Source organism: Herpailurus yagouaroundi, unplaced genomic scaffold, assembly GCF_014898765.1.
Source record: "Herpailurus yagouaroundi ecotype Mexico unplaced genomic scaffold, PumYag 28, whole genome shotgun sequence".
In the NCBI taxonomy this organism is placed as follows: Eukaryota; Metazoa; Chordata; class Mammalia; order Carnivora; family Felidae; genus Herpailurus; species Herpailurus yagouaroundi.
Window position 1 is genome coordinate 123,307,786 of NW_024412376.1, and position 17,850 is coordinate 123,325,635.

The 17,850-nt window shown below is 37.7% G+C and overlaps 1 protein-coding gene across 1 annotated transcript in view; it reads right to left on the reverse strand.

The window, feature by feature from the left end:
* The window catches only part of CRACD (capping protein inhibiting regulator of actin dynamics), a 282,732-nt gene that overhangs the window by 193,440 nt on the left and 71,442 nt on the right, over nucleotides 1–17,850 (reverse strand). The window contains exon 3 of the mRNA XM_040491488.1: nucleotides 9,148–9,242. The gene's annotated coding sequence lies outside the window, so the exon portion shown is untranslated. The remainder of the gene's footprint in view (nucleotides 1–9,147; nucleotides 9,243–17,850) is intronic.

Here is a 17,850-nt window from a genome sequence, read left to right on the forward strand (position 1 = left end):
ACTCACCAGGAAATATTAATAAGATGGGACACAGTGACAACTCCCATCTTATTTTGCTCAAATTCTAGTGGCTGCCTGTATTTCAATCAATCTTTTCCACTACAAGAAAACACTGGAGAAAAGATAGTAACATTTCCTTCTCCCACCCATTGTGATACCAAGGACAATGTAATAGAAGCGTCCCTTTGTGCAGACAAAGCCTACAGACAGCTTCAATATGTGCTGCCTTGGAGCTGGCTTTGGCTCTTTGGAGCAAAGCTGAGATTTAATGAGGCTTTCCAGATTGAAGGTCACAATGGTGTGCTGAATAATAGGGTTTTTGCAGAGAACCATACATTAATAAAACTAAACAACTACATATGGCTAATGGACAACTGAGACATAATGATAAAAGACAATTGATGACCAATAACAATATTTCATAAAGCCAGCCACACACACCTATACTTAACTTATGAGAGTTTAAGGTAACACAGACTATACAACAGGGAAAGCTTTGGTACATAGGTAGAAAAGTTCCATAGTTCATTTCCCAAAACATCATGTGCAGCCTCTGCCTCCAAAACTATCAGCCACTTTTCATATTAACTATCAGGGTAGAGGAAGAAAGAAAAAGGAATTCAAGAAAAGAAAATTTCAGTAACATAGATTCTATTCTTTTTAAACTGAAAAATTCAAATGCCCTGCTTCTGACTCTTGTTTATTTTAATTATTTTTTTAATGTTTATTTATTTTTGAGAGAAAGAGTGAGCGAGTGCAAGTGGGGGAAGGGCAGAGAGAGAGAGACAGAGAGAGAGAGAGACAGAATCCGAAGCAGGCTCCAGGCTCTGAGCTGTCAGCACAGAGCCCGACACAGGCTCGAACCCATGAACCGTGAGATCATGACCTCAGCTGAAGTCAGACATTTAACTGACTGAGCCACCCAGATGCGCCTGCTCTTGTTCTTAAAAAATAAAATCCACTCCTTTTTTCACTCCACTAAGGCCATTCTTTTTCTCTGAAGGTCCTTTTCTTACTACATTCCAGAACTTTTTATAAGATAAGAAATGGAGGTAAACTAGTTATTTTATATGAGAATAAAAACCAAACAAACAAAAAATCCTAGGCTCTGGTCTTGTTTCTGGTAGTGTGTAACCTTAAGGAAGTCACGTAAACCTTCACAGATGCCATGCATCTTTATACATACAACAACAGGGGTGAAACGCGACTGGGATCATAAGTGGGGTTTCATAGTGACAACTCAATTTTACGAGTACAAGAACTCAATAAAATTCTATGTAAAAATATTTTGTGGATGAGCATTTTTCTAGGGTTAGCATTCACTTATAACAGATTTTCAAAACTGGTAAAGAAGCACTGGTAAAGACAATTTTTAAGTAAAATGTTGTAAAGAGTCTATAATTCCATGATTCTTTAATAACAACAGAATTAAGTAAAATTTTAAGTCAACTGGAATAGAAAACAGCCTACAAATTTTCATCCTCAGAGAATGGAAAAACTGGAAATACTGTTCATTCAAGCTGTCAACAATCCTAAGGGATCTGGGAGAGATGAAGGGATTCTCAGCAGTGTTTAAAGGCCAGATATCCTCCCTCCACCCTTAGCTGAAGACTTAGGGCCACACCAAAAAGGGCATGGAAGGAAGCAATGTATACACCTAGTGCCCAGATCTTGATTGTTAAAATACCATTCCCCTCTACAGAGGTGGGAATCCTTAAAGAAATGGCTGAGTTTTAGTCTGGGGCAGGGATAGTAAGGTGACCCTGGGACATCTTGTTGGGCTAGAAAACAAGGAAGCACTCAAAGACTAAAGGATCATGTTAAAGGTTGACAGGAACAGGTTTGAAGAGGCTCCCACTGGCAAAATTTGTGCAATACAAACCTCAAAAGTAGTAACGAAAGTAACATATCATAAACTTGAAAATTTTAAAGTCCATGAGTACAAAATGGTAAGAGAAAAAAGAGCTAGTATAATGGGAGAGCGAATAAAAGACAAGAGAGAAAACCAAGAGAAGCCTTTCTTTATGGAAGACTACCAACCAATAATATAAAAGAAACAATGAAATTAGAAAAATCATCAGGGCAGCTGGGTGGTTCAGTCAGTTGAGTGTCCAACTTCAGCTTGGGTCATGAACTTGTGGTTTGTGAGTTTGAGCCCCACATCAGGGCAGAGCCCGCTCCAGATCCTCTGTTCCCCCACACCTGCTCTCTGCCTTCCCCAACTTGTACTCTCTCGAAAATAAATAAAAAAAAAAAAAAAACCATTTTTCAACCCCCATGTGACAGGTGATTTAGGCAAGGATCATCAATGGATGTAAAAAATCACTAGGGAGTAAGATATTCACACGGTCTCAAAGTGTCACCCAACATATTCCTTACTGCCAATGTGTCCATTCCCTGAACCTGGACTTTAAGAATGAACATAGCATTGGATATTCTAATTAAATGATATCATGGCTAATGGGAATTAACTTTTTCAAACATCTGTGAACTTACCAATTTTCAAAGAATTAGAACATAACACTTAATGTATACATTCAGCATCATCTAATTATTATCTGAGGATTCAGAAGGCCTTCCTGTACCTTACTATGCCTCTTTATTATCAGATGAAAATAAAAGATAAAAGGATCACTGCACAAAAATACATCCCGACACAGCACACTAGGATTGTCAAGCTGGCTGTTGCCTTTTCTGGTTCCCAGTGGCCAATGGTTCCACTTAGGGATATCACAGTCCACAATTGTTCTACTGTCCCCTCCTAAGCTTTAGGTAAATGAAAAACATCTCTTCCTCCCCCAAAGGTAGGTGAGATGATGCAGAAAATTCTACAAGACAAAGAACCATGTTTCTTCAACAAATGGTAAGAGAAAAAGGGGAAGAAAAGGAATGGTTATGGATTAAAAGAGACTTAAGAAACACATCAACCAAATGCAACATAAGAAACTTAGCTGGATCCTGATTCAAACCAACCAACCATAGGAGCACCTGGGTGGCTCAGCAGGCTAAACATCCAACTTCAGCTCAAGTTATGATCTCACAGTTTGTGAGTTGGAGCCTCACATTGGGCTCTGTGCTGACAGCTCAGAGCCTAGAGCCTGCTTCAGATTCTGTGTCTCCCTCTCTCTCTGCCCCTCTCTCACTCACACTCTGTCTCTCTCTCTCAAAAATAAACATTAAAAACAAATTTAAAAAAATTTGGTTTCAAATAAACCAACCATAAAAATACATTAAATAGGAAAATTTACTGAATAGATATTAGATATTAATTATTTTTAATTTTCATGTGTAATGTGATTAAGACTACATTTTTAAAGAGTCCTTTTTGATAAGGTACATACTGAAGAATTTATGAATAAAACAGTATGATGTCTGGAATTTGCTTTCAAACATTACAACTGGGTGGTGGTAAGGGGATAGGAGCAAACGGGATTAGTTATGTGTTGATAACTGTCAAATCTGGGTGATGAATTTGCAAGCGTTCATCGAACTACTGTCTCTATTTTTGTGCGTGTTTGGAAATTTCCATCACTAAAGCATTTTTTTAAAGTGAGGTGGCCCTATTAGTTATAGGTATGGAGACACTGTGGTCAGTTAAGATGTATGGTTGCCCAGCTTCTGGATCTATGAGTAACTGATTTTATTTCAGTAACCATTTACGAAATACCTGCCAGTTTCTGGTGTCTCTAGAACTCAGTGATAACCAAGGGTACTTTTCAGTATCATCAAGAATGTAGTGATTAATAGTGTGGTCTCTGGAGTCAGATTGCCCACACTGGAATCCCAACTCTGCCACCTACTAGGTGTGTGACACACAGAAAGTTGCTTGATCTCTCTATGCCTCAGTTTCCTCATTTATAAAATAGGAATAATAAAAGCATCTATCTCAGAATACCTGTGAAGTACTTAGAACAGTGCCTCATATACGGTAAACATTCAATAAATGTCAGCTATTATTGTTGGTGTTCATCAGTCGATCATATTAAAAGGAAATCTGGGGGCGCCTGGGTGGCGCAGTCGGTTAGGCGTCCGACTTCAGCCAGGTCACGATCTCGCGGTCTGTGAGTTTGAGCCCCGCGTCAGGCTCTGGGCTGATGGCTCAGAGCCTGGAGCCTGTTTCCGATTCTGTGTCTCCCTCTCTCTCTGCCCCTCCCCCGTTCATGCTCTGTCTCTCTCTGTCCCAAAAATAAATAAAGGTTGAAAAAAAAATTTAAAAAGGAAATCTGACTCCCATCTACTGCCATAGAAAATCTCATATAAACACTGCCTTACTTTGATAGCTATGAAACACTTTAATAGCATTCCAGATTTCCTAAAATTTAATGGTTGTGGCATTTGTCTGTGACAAATCGATGCTTATAACAGTTTGAGGAGACATTATGTTCCTTCATATTAATTGACAAAAAAAGATACCAAGATGCAGAACAGCAAGATGTCACCCCAGCTGCCCTTTAGTGAACCAGTTTATTTGGAAACGCATTTTGTCTTCTGGCAATACATCACTGATTTTCATCTGTGAATATAAGGTCACATCATCATAAGCTGGGTTGGAAGATGCAAATCAAGCTGATTCACCAATAACTGTTTCTAGTATTGATATTTTGAAATATAATAAAGCTAGAATATCATAAAGAGCAACGACCTCTGGCCTCTCTCTCTGACAGTGAGGGTTTGGTGGAATTACTGATGCTGCTGAGGATGGGGAATGAAGGTTGGAAGGGAAAGCAGTGGTAGACTATTGAATCCAAGACAGAGTTCAGGCTCCATCTAGGCAGAAGGTATAATGCATGTGTACTGCATGTTCTACTATAAGTAGAAAACCAAAACAACGATAACTTGAGATTGACCAGCAGCATCTCAAGAACAAGGCAGTGGGAAGTACTCTGCTCCAGGTATAGAAAATAAGGGGATGTGACGTCTGTAGAGAACACAAAAATATGGATGAACTGGCTAAAACTCATTCTGCATTTTATTATCACCATGCATTGGCAATTCAAAACATCTCGATCAAATATTCCTCCCCCCAAAAAATCTTTTGTCTAAATTCCAGCTACTGGAGTCACTGCTGAATTTTAATAATATACATATAAGCTTCAAATTAGAACATTTTTAAAATGTGTATCTCTATTATACATTTATGCCACATGGAATTTAGAGAATGCCCATTTTATAGTCTGTGGAAGCAGATTTCAGCTACACAGATTAATTTTCAGAGTCAGTTTATAATGGTTCAAAATTGCTCAGTCTGGCGTCACAGTTCGTGAAACCCACCATTCCACATATTCCTGAACTTAAAGAGCAGATTCAAAAAAACAATGATAGTCGTCTGATGATTGTAATATGAAGAAACAGAATTTTAGTTACTTCATTTCTATCTTTATGTGGCCATTTGAAGTTTTTAATTTGCATTTAAATCAGTGAAACAATTAGATCTACTATGTGTAATATTTTGGTTTGGTAAGTGCAGAGTTTATTTCACATAGGAGAAACTTTAATGAATATGAATAATATCTTTTAAATCAGAATTTATTATTGTTTATAACTTTTTTCAAGACTAAAGAATACAATAATTGTTCAATGAAAGAATGATTTACTGATATAATAATTATTACATAGAAAATAATGATTGCTACTGATATTAAATGGTTACTAGCAAAAATAATTATGCTGTATAGAGGAGGGGGTGTTAAAAAATGATGTGTCCCAGGTTAAATGCACTAGGTACATCATTGTCTTTGATACTCTTCTGTTCTGCAATTAACTCCACTTAGCAGTATTAAAAAACCCAAGACCTTGAGAATAAGTATCAGAACTAGCAAAGCCGAGTAGTGCTGGGTTCCAGTTGTCAAATGCAAAAATAAACAAATCTCTGTCATTCTGTGATATTCACATATTTTAGAAGTCAAACGTGTTTCAGAACAGGCAGGACAACTTTAATCAAACAGATAATGACCTTTCACAAAAGAAACAGGAAAAAAGTCCAAATTGCTAATTGCTGGCATTAATGCTACTGAATCATGGCTCATTTATAACCATCCTCCTAGTTACTATGGCATATTATCTATCTTATTTTCACATGAGATTTTAGAATCCTTCAGTATGAAATCATAAACTGGAGCTTTCTAATCACAAGTAAAAGGATACTTGATTAGTAGATAATGCAGCCACTCAAGATTTTTAAGCAGAGAAATTGTATTCTAAGATTTAACAACTTGTATTGTGTGAATTGATGTGAAAAAGGTTAAGATTTTCTAAAACTATTTAATTGGCTGCTTATTAGTAGAGAACAAGTTGGTAACTTCTTACAAAATTAAATGATGCTTTCCTAGCCCATTTGTGGTTAATTTTCAATTTTAAAGTTATGAGACTCATTCCTTGAACTGGCAAGCATTGGTAAATGTCTTCTGTGTGTCTAGCAGTGTGCCTGTTGGTGGTGGTCGGGCCTCACTGGTCAAACCAAAGGAGCAAAGTCTCTGCTATTCAATGGAATAACAAATAAAAACAAATATTTATGAAAATGTGACCAGTGAGATCACAGAGAAACACACCAAGTGCTACAGAAGCAGGAAGAAATAGCTCAAAGTAAGTTCCAAACTTCAACTGCTTTGAAATTAAGACAGAATTCTGACATGTATGTCAGAATTAAGTATATAGGGGGGGCCTGGGTGGCTAAGCTGGTTAAGCATCCAATTTCAGCTCAGGTGATGATCTCACGGTTCACCGTTCAAGCCCCATGTCAGGCTCTGTGCTGAGAGCTCAGAGCCTGAGCCTGCTTCGAATTCTGTGTCTCACTCTCTCTGCCCCTCAGCCTCTCGCACTCTGTCTCTCTCACTCTCAAATATAAATAAATATTAAAACAAATTAAATATATAACCAGTGGAAGTTCATTTGGCATGGACTTTTTCTTCATATCCAAGCAGTCTCTTCATACTGAGTTGTTTCATCTCCAAGAGATCTACTTAATTAATTTTACCACAAAATCTTGAAATCAGAATACCTCAGATAAATGACTGGTGGCAGTGAAAATCAGAGATTAAAGTGGAGATAGCTACAGGAAGGTGGAAGAAAGGAAGGGCAACAGCTGGATGCCTGTCATTTGAGGAAGGGCGTGGATGGCAAGCCATTAATGAATTCTGGAACAGAATGAGCACACACAGATGAGCAGCTCCTAAGTTTCTCTTTAGATCCACTGTGTATGAAATGTCTATGGGATACCTGTAGGCAGACGTCCAGAAGTTGGAAAAGCAGTCTGGAGCAAGGTGGGGCTTGCTGATATAGCTTTAGAAGTCTCCATTTGAGAGATAGGGATTAGAATCAGGGGGCTAGATGAGATTGGCTAGGAAGATGTCACAGGGAAGAAAAACAGTTGAGGATGGAACTTGATTGTATACAGTTTCGCATCATTCCTTAAAATGTAACCGTGTGATAAAAAAGCATAAACTTTCCTAAACTACAGATGCCTACCTTTTACTTCTTTTACCCAGAAAAGTTAAGAACATGATGTTAGAAGGTGGAGGAGGGTCAGTAAAGTATTCTCCAGAATGAGAAGGTACTTTGAGACACAAAACTGAAGGAAGCCACTCCATACCATTTTCAGTTTTATTCAGGGTAACAAACTGATGGGGGAATCAAGAAGATGGATGATCCAGGCCCTACACAGCCATTCTCTGCCCCAGGCTCCCCCCAGTCCAGACCTTAACCCACAGTTTTATGGAGCAAGGGGCACAGTGGTGAGGTCACAGGGCAATTATCTAAAGTGGCACCTTAGGTGTGCCAGGCATCTCTACTAGTTACCTTAAAGTAGGACCTCTGTGTGCCACTTTAGGAAACATTAAAACAAGCCTTTCTGCATTCTGGTCAGGGCATACATTAACCTCCAAGGCCTGGAACACGTTACCCTGAGGGAGATGGTTGCATAGGCACAAACAAGATGGAGGGCCAAAGATGGAGTCAGTCTTGTCAGCTCTCCTACCCACAGGCTCTGAGAGAGTGCTAACTCTGCCACTCAGAAGCTGGATAGTCATAGGTAAGTCACACAATCTGCAGGCTTCAATTTCCTTATCTGTACAATGAGGGTATCATAGCAACCATCACACCATGTACAATTTTTGTGAGAATTCAATGAGATGAGGGATGTAAAGTGCTTCATACAGTGAATGGCACAGAGAAGGCACTCAATAAATGTTAGCTACCATAATGGTGACAGTGATGAATCTTACTACAATTCTGGCCATATGGCAGGAACTTAATAAATAACTGTCTATATTGCTCCATATGTTTCTAAAATCTATTTCCATCTCTCAATGAATGCCCCACTTAAAGAGTATTTTGTTGAGTAAAAAATAATTCACTATACATTATAGACTGACTCATTCTCTGATTATGTACATACAATTGTCACTATACAAAGAACTTGATTGAGAAATGATTGCACTCTTATATTCCTTCCCTGTTGATATTAAGTAGCCTGCTGCTTCTGATATTTTTCTATTCTACACATTTCTAAATATCTATGAAAAAAAAAAAACCCTAGGTTTTCTAATCATCCATTGAAACATGAAAATGTTTAGTCAGAATGAACTAATTTGTCCTCAAAGCTTCCATAATTATGGGTCCATTACTCTACTTAATAAATTGTATCATAATTAACAGTAAGTGAGTCTGTTTCTTCCCAAAGATTTATAGGCATGCTGAAGTCAAAAAATGTATTCATCCCTGTATCCTCAGGATCCAATCCAGTGTTTAGCATGTGACAGTAAGTATTCTCGATGAATCAATGAATTAATGAATGGACGAACAAACAAATGAACAAATGAAAGAACTCAGGAGCATGTAGGACAGGGAAAGGGATAACCTGGATTGTACAAGATAAAGAGTGTGGGCCAGATGAACTCTGTAGTCCTTGTGATTCAGTTGAAGATTAGCCTATGGTTGATTATCTTATCATAATGGCATTACATACGTCTCACTGTCATTAATAATGAAAATCTGTCAGTCAGATAGAAATAAGTTATAGTTTCAATATTCACAAAGTATAGCCATTTTTATGGAAAAGCAATTTTAAAAATTAAAAATCCACTCAGTTGGAAAAAGCCAAAGATGTACTATGGCACTTCAAAAAAAATCATTTTTTTATCCTGTACTCACCAGGCAAATAAACCAGTCCCACCTGGTATAGGGGTGAAGATGATGGACAACCAATGAGGAAGAAAGAGGCTCAAAGTGCCATTCTGCAATACTGTCTGTGAACAGAAATTACAAGCATTAAATTTCTGGCAAAAGCAAAGTTGGCATATGTCACAGCCCATATGACTCTGAATGCAATCCAATACAGTAATTTTGTACTTTGGTATATGTCACAGATCATATGACTCTGGGTGCAATAAAATATAGTGATTCTGTACTTTTGGAACACTTAGGGGTAAATACACCATGTCAGATTAAAGAGGTTTCTAAATAACTGATCTTTTGTCCATTCTAAAGATGACATATTTTAAAATGTTACCCTCTGGGGATGGACATCTCTCTCAGAGGGTATCATTACAAAAAAAAAAAAAAAAAAAAAAAAGAAAGAAAGTATTATTTAAGATGTTTTGGACCACAGGTAAAAGATTACCCAACTAACAGGGGCTTAAACAATATGTGCATTTCACTTTGTACATAACAAAAAGTCTTAAGTTTTCAGAACTGGTTTAGAGCTCAGCAATATCATTGAGGACTCAGGCTCTTTCTGTGCTTCCTTCCCTCCATCCTCAGCATCTTGGGGAAATCTTTCTTCATGGTCACAAAATGGCTGCCACAGTTCAAGCATCTCATCCTTGCTTAAAAGCCCAGGTTCCAGGCTCTGAGCTGTGAGCACAGAGCCCGATGGTTAAAAAAAAAAAAAAAAAAAAAAAAAAAAAAAGGATTTTCTAGTCATGTGGCTCCCTGCTTTATCACAGTGTAAAATCTTTCCCAGAAGCTCCCACGCTGACTTGACCTTACATCATTTTTTCCCCTAGTGCAGCAATTTTATGGTTTTTTTTAACCTTTTAATTCAATATATGTTAAAAACAACAATAAAAAACCCAGTTTAGCCATTTCTTCCACCCCACCTCCCACAGCTTGCCTCCAGCACCACCATTCTGTTCTGTGTCTATAAACTTGCTTTTTATTTTTTTAAGATTCCATATATGAGAGATCATACAGTATTACAGTATTTGTCTTTCCCTATCTAACTTCGTGCAATTAGCATAATGCTCTTGAGGCCAATCTATGTTGTTGTAAATGGCAAGATTTCATTTTCTTTTATGGTTCATTAATACTCTATTGTTTATATATACCACATCTTCTTTATCTGTTTATGCATCAATGGACATTTATGCTATTTCCTTATCTTGACTATATATATAAATGATGCTGCTGCAATGAACATGAGGATCCATACATCTTCTCAAGTTAGTGTTTTTGACACATATTTTTTAATTGCATAACATTTACTTACAATAAGGAGGCTAAAAAATATAGAGCAGAGGTTTGACAATCTTGATGATGAGAATTGAAATTGCTACACCAAAGCCTGTGAATACCCAGTCCTTTCAAGAAATCTACTAGGCAAAGATCCTTTTCTAATCCTATATGACCACCATGGTGCAGTACAAAGTAGAATTAGAAGGATCTGGGATTCAATTACATCTCCCATTACTTACTCTGTTAAATGAAGACAAGAATGTCTACCCCTATAGAAATGAAGACAATACCTATATTGATTGTGTAAGGAGTCTATCTTACCATGTCCAGGCTCTAGATAAAATATTTTTTAATTTTTTTCTTACAGAAGTTCTTTTTCCCTTATGCTATTATGAAACCAAAATATGACTGCTATGTTCCTGAGTCAAAGAGCAGGAGTCAAATCACCCAAGGAACTAGATATGATCTATATATGCACATGAGAAAGAAAATTTATTATAATCTCTTAGTGGATAGGACTGGTACACCTTATTATCACCTTCTTCTGTACCACACAGGGAAGAGGACCATGCTTGCTGGTTAAAGCAATTATTCAAGAGTGCAGGCAGAAGAAAAGAAGGAGCAGCAAACACCTAACACTGACTGGCAAGGAGACAGACTGGCTGATCGTTTTGATTCTGAAAATGGGTCACTGTATCCTCAGCAGTAACCTCAGAATTCTAATGACTGTAGAACCCAGAGAATGCTGACCAGAGGAACAGAGCAGTGGGAAGGAAACAATTTACTTTGATAGTTCTGACTATGCTAATAGCAAATAATTTTCAAAGTGTGAAATAATTTTGTATCTAGCAATAGAGAGTTCTGGAATAGCATTCTCCTGACTTCCTTACTTCCTCTTCCCTCTTAAAATTGCTAACTGGAGGTAGTGAAAAACAGCAATGGACTAAGAAGTCAGTGACCCAGGTTGGGTTCCTGGCTTATTCTTCATTACTTTGTTTATAAATCTCCATTTCCTCAGTATGAGTTAGGTGAGGTTGGACCATATGTATCTGAAGCATCTTGCAACACTGAGATTTTATGAGTCCAGGGGCACTTTGATTTTTAAACAAGTTCTGTTTTGTTACCAACACCAACTTTATAGTTCCATAATAACTGGAAAAATAGAGGAGTACATCCATGTATGATCAAATTTTTCCAATAATATAGGAACAGCCAATTATTACCTGAGACCTGGAGGTAAGGGTGACTTAGCCAAAAGTCATCCTGATAGTCTGGGATTTAGGAAATGCAGTCATTTTTGAAAGAGGCAAAATTAATAGGTCCATCATGAAATAAAGATATTCTTTTTTAAGTCTTTTTACTTTTTTTTTAATGTTTATTTATTTTTGAGGGAGAGAGGGAGAGAAAGACAGAGTGCAAGTAGGGGAGCGGCAGAGAGGGAGACACAGAATCTGAAGCAGGTTCCAGGCTCTGAGCTGTGAGCACAGAGCCCGATGTGGGGCTTGAACTCATGAATCGTGAGATCATGACCTGAGCCGAAGTCGGATGCCTAACAAACGGAGCCACCCAGGTGCCACAAAATAAAGGTATTCTTAAAATTTTTATAACTCTACAAAATTTGCTTGTGTGTAGGGTTCTGAAATGAACACGATCAGCTCTGACACAGGTATAATGCCCAGTGCATTATAGGAGCAAACGAAAAATATTCAAGTCTCAGTTCAAAGGCGACTCCCTTCAAAGACCTTTCCAAACCTCTACTCACCACATCCTCTACCCCTGTTAGAATTACTATAAATTGAATTCCAGTGACCTTTCATAGCACTTTATTGGTATCTTTCATAGCACAGACAGCTTTCTTCCTCTTTTAGAAGTATTTATGCACAGGTTTATCTCCTTTATTGTAAGTTCCCCATATGCTCCAAATTGCTTATGATAGTAATAAATAAAGCAATACTTGTAAAATCAATGATTTTCCAGAACAATGCCTTTCTAGGTTGCTTTGCTTTGTTTTGTTTTTTTGAAAGAGAGAGAGAGAGAGACAGAGAAAGAGTACATGCATGCATGCGCTCAAGCTGGGAATGGGCAAGAGGAAGAGAGAGAGAATCTTAAGCAGGCTCCACTCCCAGCATAGAGCCCAATACGGCGCTTGATCTCACAATCTTGAGATCATGACCTGAGTTTAAATCAAGAGTCAGACACTTAACCAGCTGAGCCACCCAGGCAACCCTCTCGATGTTTTATTTGTTGTTATTATTTTTTAATGCACAGGTAAGAAATATCTTACGTTGTGACCCAGTGTTTCACAAAATACTTGCCCTAACCAAGTAAGATACACTCTGATATTCTCTATTCTTTTCTATTTTACTCTATTTCATTCTTTTTAATAAAGGGAGCAAATCACTAGATGATGTTTATGAACCTCTAAGTCTCACCCTAAAGTTTAATAGTGATCCAGAAGAGTTCTTTAAAAAGAAGCAAAATGTAAAGGGAGATCTAGTTTCTGAAATTCATTTCTGAAAATGATCTACAATCTACTTACTCTTCTTCCTACAGATGGTGAAAAGCTAAATACTTATTTTCCCAGGCTCCCTTCCAGCTAGGCATAGCCATGACCCATTTCTGTCAAATGAAATGTAAGTACGAGTCACAGAGGTATCATCTAGGAAAGTTTCTAAAGGGGCCAGATTCTGCTGGCATGTCCCCTCAGCCCTTTGCCATTCTTGCCATTCCTGCCTGAACCGTGGAGATGATACCTAGAGGTGCAACAGGCACCTACTGACAAGCACGAGCACAAGACCTACAAGGAGGGATGGGAGAACAGAAGGAGCCAGAGTCTATGGTGACATCACTGAGCCACCAGATCAGTCATGGGCTGCCTACCCCAGACATTTTACTATGTGAGACAAATAAAGTCCTTATTTGCTTAAACCACTGTTAGGTTTCTGTTTATTTATAGTTGAACATATTCCAAACTGATCCTACACTCAGTAACCATTTTTGGATTCAATGACCCTCCATGGAGGTAAATTTTTAAAAAGGGAAGAGCGTTTTTTCTGAAATTTATTATGGAGGCTCTCTAACACTTTACACAAGAATGGCTTTGGAGAGCTCCACTATGGAGAGAACACTTCCAGTGATCATCAGTTCATAGAAAAAAATGCTTTTTGTAGAAATTTTAATCATGTATTCATCTAACTTCATCCGCAGGCAACAATGCTAGTCACTAAGGATACCACAAAGAACACAATCCAATCTCCAAGAGGCTTATAGTCTAGTGTGAGAATCAAACATACCGTGAGATACATGCTATGACAGGATGCTGTCAGGGTACTGGGATGGAACGGAGATGAGGTAGATTCACATGCCTTTCAAAGCATCAAGGCAATAAAATACAGCAAGTTCTGTAAAACCATCTTAGCAACTTCATTTTTCCTCTAAAAATGCACTAAAAGTATAATTTTTTAATGGATTAATATAAAGAAACATGTTCCCATAGCCTCCAATAAAACTCTTCTATGATCACTAAAAATGTCCCATGGAAATGTCACATGGAAAAAAAAAACTTTTTTTTTCAAATAAATCTCCAAATAGCTTTTCACAAACTATGAAAAAGACTTAATGCCTGTCATCTCACAACACATTTATTTTGCATTTATCAGTTAAACTGGTGCAATTGTGAATGTTGATTCACTTAGCACATAGAAAAGACCAACAACCAAAAATAACTGACATTTTTATTCATCAACACACACTAGCATGGACAATAGAACAACAAGACAGTATATTTTGTCAAATAAAAATATAAAGACCAAAATTTTAAATAACACATCCTAGAAACAAGATTTTATTTACCACTTCTCTACCTTTTGGCTAATATCAACTACAGAAACAAGAATTTTTACTAATCCAGAGAGAGTCAATCAAATCAAGCTGTTAGAGCAAAGTCCACATTAGGATCCCATTGACCTCAATACAGTGGTTTCACATGACAACTGGACTGAACAGATATACAGATAAGCCTACCATCTGGGATTTTTTTTTCTTTCTCTTTTTCTTCCTTTTTTTTTTTTTTTTTTTTTTTTTTTTTGGCCTTAGATGCAGCACTTTTACTTATAGTGACCATATTCCAAACCAGAAATTAATGCAGCCTAACTACTAAAATTGATACTAAAATTGATACTAACTAAAATTGATACTAACCTAAAAAACCAATAACCTGATAAAAGTAACCACCATACCTGACCCCCACCGAGAAAGAAGAAATGGGGGTGAGGGAGAATAAAGGATTGTGTTAAACACAGATTTCACAAAGCAATATGGTCTAGGTGTAATTTCTATTTTAGCCCATGAGTATCTTTTTTCTCAAAGAAAACAAAAGGTTTTTGAGATAGTTCAGATACCCAGGACAATTGGCAAATTGTCACATGTACCAAGTCAGTGCTTCCTCTCACAGTAACTCCTTCAGTTACTTTTAGCTCTTTCTCTCTTCTTAAAGTTACCATGTAAGGATAAAAAAAATACACTTTCTTAGGGTAAATTAAATATTGGGGGGAGGGGGTTAAACTTTTCAAATAACTTACATTTTGGAGGTTAGTTTTTACTTTAACTTAATTAGCTTTTTTGTATTTATATTTCCTTTAATAGCACAAATATATATACTAGTAGTTTAAAGAACCAAATATTCTACATGTCTCATTTCACAAACCAGCAGTGCCATCCCCATCCCATTTTTCCCACCTCCCAGAGGCAACCACATAAAAATCTTTTAATTGTTTCTTTTGGCATTGACCTCCATATGCAATGTTAAATTGCTGCTCTTGATTTTTTAGTTATAAAAATCTACTATCTTTTAGACTTCCCACTATGGAAGTCACCCACCCTTCTCAATCCATACCTACAAACCCACTCTTCCCATCCTCCTTCTACAGTCATCATTTTGTATGGCTCTTTATTCAATGTCTACGTTATTACTACATAAATGATATTTCCAGCTAACCATATGCTATACTAATGATTACTTTTTCCTGAACAACTCCTGTTCGTACCCTAACCCAACCTCAGTGAGTCTTGTTCTTGATTTTCAAAATGTATCTAACTGCAATTATTTTGAAAATTCACAAGTTGTTTACATCTTCTCTTAATGAAGTAAATAAAAATTGTCAATTTCACCTTCTTGACAACATGGCCCCTGAAGATTTCACACATGTTCAAATTTGGACTATTTTGCTCTCTAGACTAATCGCAAAGTTGTCATCTTTGAGATTTTCCTTCACCAACACCCTGCACAGTCCCTTTGTTTCACTTTTGTGTTAAAGCCACAATTTCGTGCTTTCAGGTCTGTCTCTTTTTTTTTTTTTTTTTTTTTTTTGACATCTTTACTTTGATGAAGGTTTTCTTCTAGTAATTTCCTTGGAAGTAAAAATTTTGAGACCTTGAATGTATGAAAATGTACTTACTGGTGCACCTGGGTGACTCACTCGGTTAAGCATCCAACTTTGGCTCAGGTCATGATCTCACAGTTTGAGTTTAAGCCCTGCATTGGGCTCTGTGCTAACAGCTCAGAGCCTGGAGCCTGCTTCGAGTTCTGTGTCTCCCTCTCTCTCTGTCCCTCTCCCACTCACTGTCTCTTCTCTCTCTCCCTCAAAAAGAAATAAACATTTAAAAAAAAATTTTTTTTTTAATTTTTTTTTTCAACGTTTATTTATTTTTGGGACAGACAGAGACAGAGCATGAACGGGGGAGGGGCAGAGAGAGAGGGAGACACAGAATCGGAAACAGGCTCCAGGCTCTGAGCCATCAGCCCAGAGCCCGACGCGGGGCTCGAACTCACGGACCGCGAGATCGTGACCTGGCTGAAGTCAGACGCTTAACCGACTGCGCCACCCAGGCGCCCCTTAAAAATTTTTTTAAAAGAAAATACCCTCTCATACACAGAGGGTTTAATTTTTTTTGTATTGGATTTCACTTTATTTTGTTCCCTCTCCTGTTTTGGCATAGAAAAAATATCACTGAAAGGAAAAAGGAAACAGCAGGTGAGCAGGACTAAAGAGACAGGACAGGGGCAGGCAGGGGGCAGCATCTGAACTGATGGAATACCTGTGCTCAGTCTGCTTCCACTACCCTAATTGGGGGTTTCAGGGAGAGGGACGAGCATACTGCAGGCAGAAGAGGATGGCTAAAATACTTCAGAATTTTGAAGGCATTGCTTCATTTTCTTACTGTATTCTTTCTACTGCTTTACTGTGCCCATGTGTTTCAACAGTGCTGCTGAGAAGTTTGATGCCAGTTTCATTCTTAACGTTGGGTGTGTAGCCTGCTCTCTCCACTTTTTCTGAAAGTGTTTAAGATCCTCTCTTTATCCCACATATTTTGCAATGTTTCATCGAAGACTTAGTGTGGGTCAACTTGCATCTCTTGTGCTGAGTTCTCAATGGGCCTTTTCAACATGTAAACTGATGTTCTCCAGTTCTGTGAAATTTTCTTGAATTGTTTGATGACCTTCTCCCTTCCATTTCTCCTTCTTTGTGGATTTCCTGTGATTGGGATGTTGGGTCTCTAGTACTAATACTCTAATTTTCTTATATTTTCTTTCTCTTTATCTTTTTTCTCTACTTTCTGGGAGTTTTCCTCAACTTTATCTTCCAAATCTTATTATATATATACATTTTTAAACTAAGTTGAATCCTCAGTAGCTTTTTTTTTTTTTAAGTTTATTTACTTTTGAGACAGACAGACAGAGCATGAACGGGGGAGGGGCAGAGAGAGAGGGAGACACAGAATCAGAAGCAGGCTCCAGGCTCTGAGCCATCAGCCCAGAGCCCGATGCCGGGCTCGAACTCACGGACCACAAGATCATGACCTAAGCTGAAGTCGGAAGCTTAACTGACTAAGCCACCCAGGCGCCTCAAAAATCTTATTACATTTTTAAAATGTACCAATGTTGGGGCACCTGGGTGGCTCAGCTGGCTAAGTGTCTGACCCTTGATTTCGGCTCAGGTCATGATCTCATAGTCATGAGATTAAGTACCACATCAGGCTCCACACTGATTGTGGAGCCCACCTGGGATTCTCTCTCTCTCCCTCTCTCTCTGCTCCTCCCCTATTCATTCTCTCCCTGCCTCTTTCTCAAAATAAATAAACATTTTAAAATATATATTTAAAATTTACCCATGTTATTTTAATTTCTTTTTTATATTTAATTTTGAAATAATTTAAAATTCCTATAAAAGTTGTGCAAATTTTAGAGTTCATATTTACCTTTCACTCACCATTCCCTAATGTTAACAATCTATGTAACTACAGTACCATTTAAAAAAATTTTTTTTCAATGTTTATTTATTATTGAGAGACAGAGAGAGACAGAGCATGAGCATGGGGGGGGGGTGCAAAGAGAGGGAGACA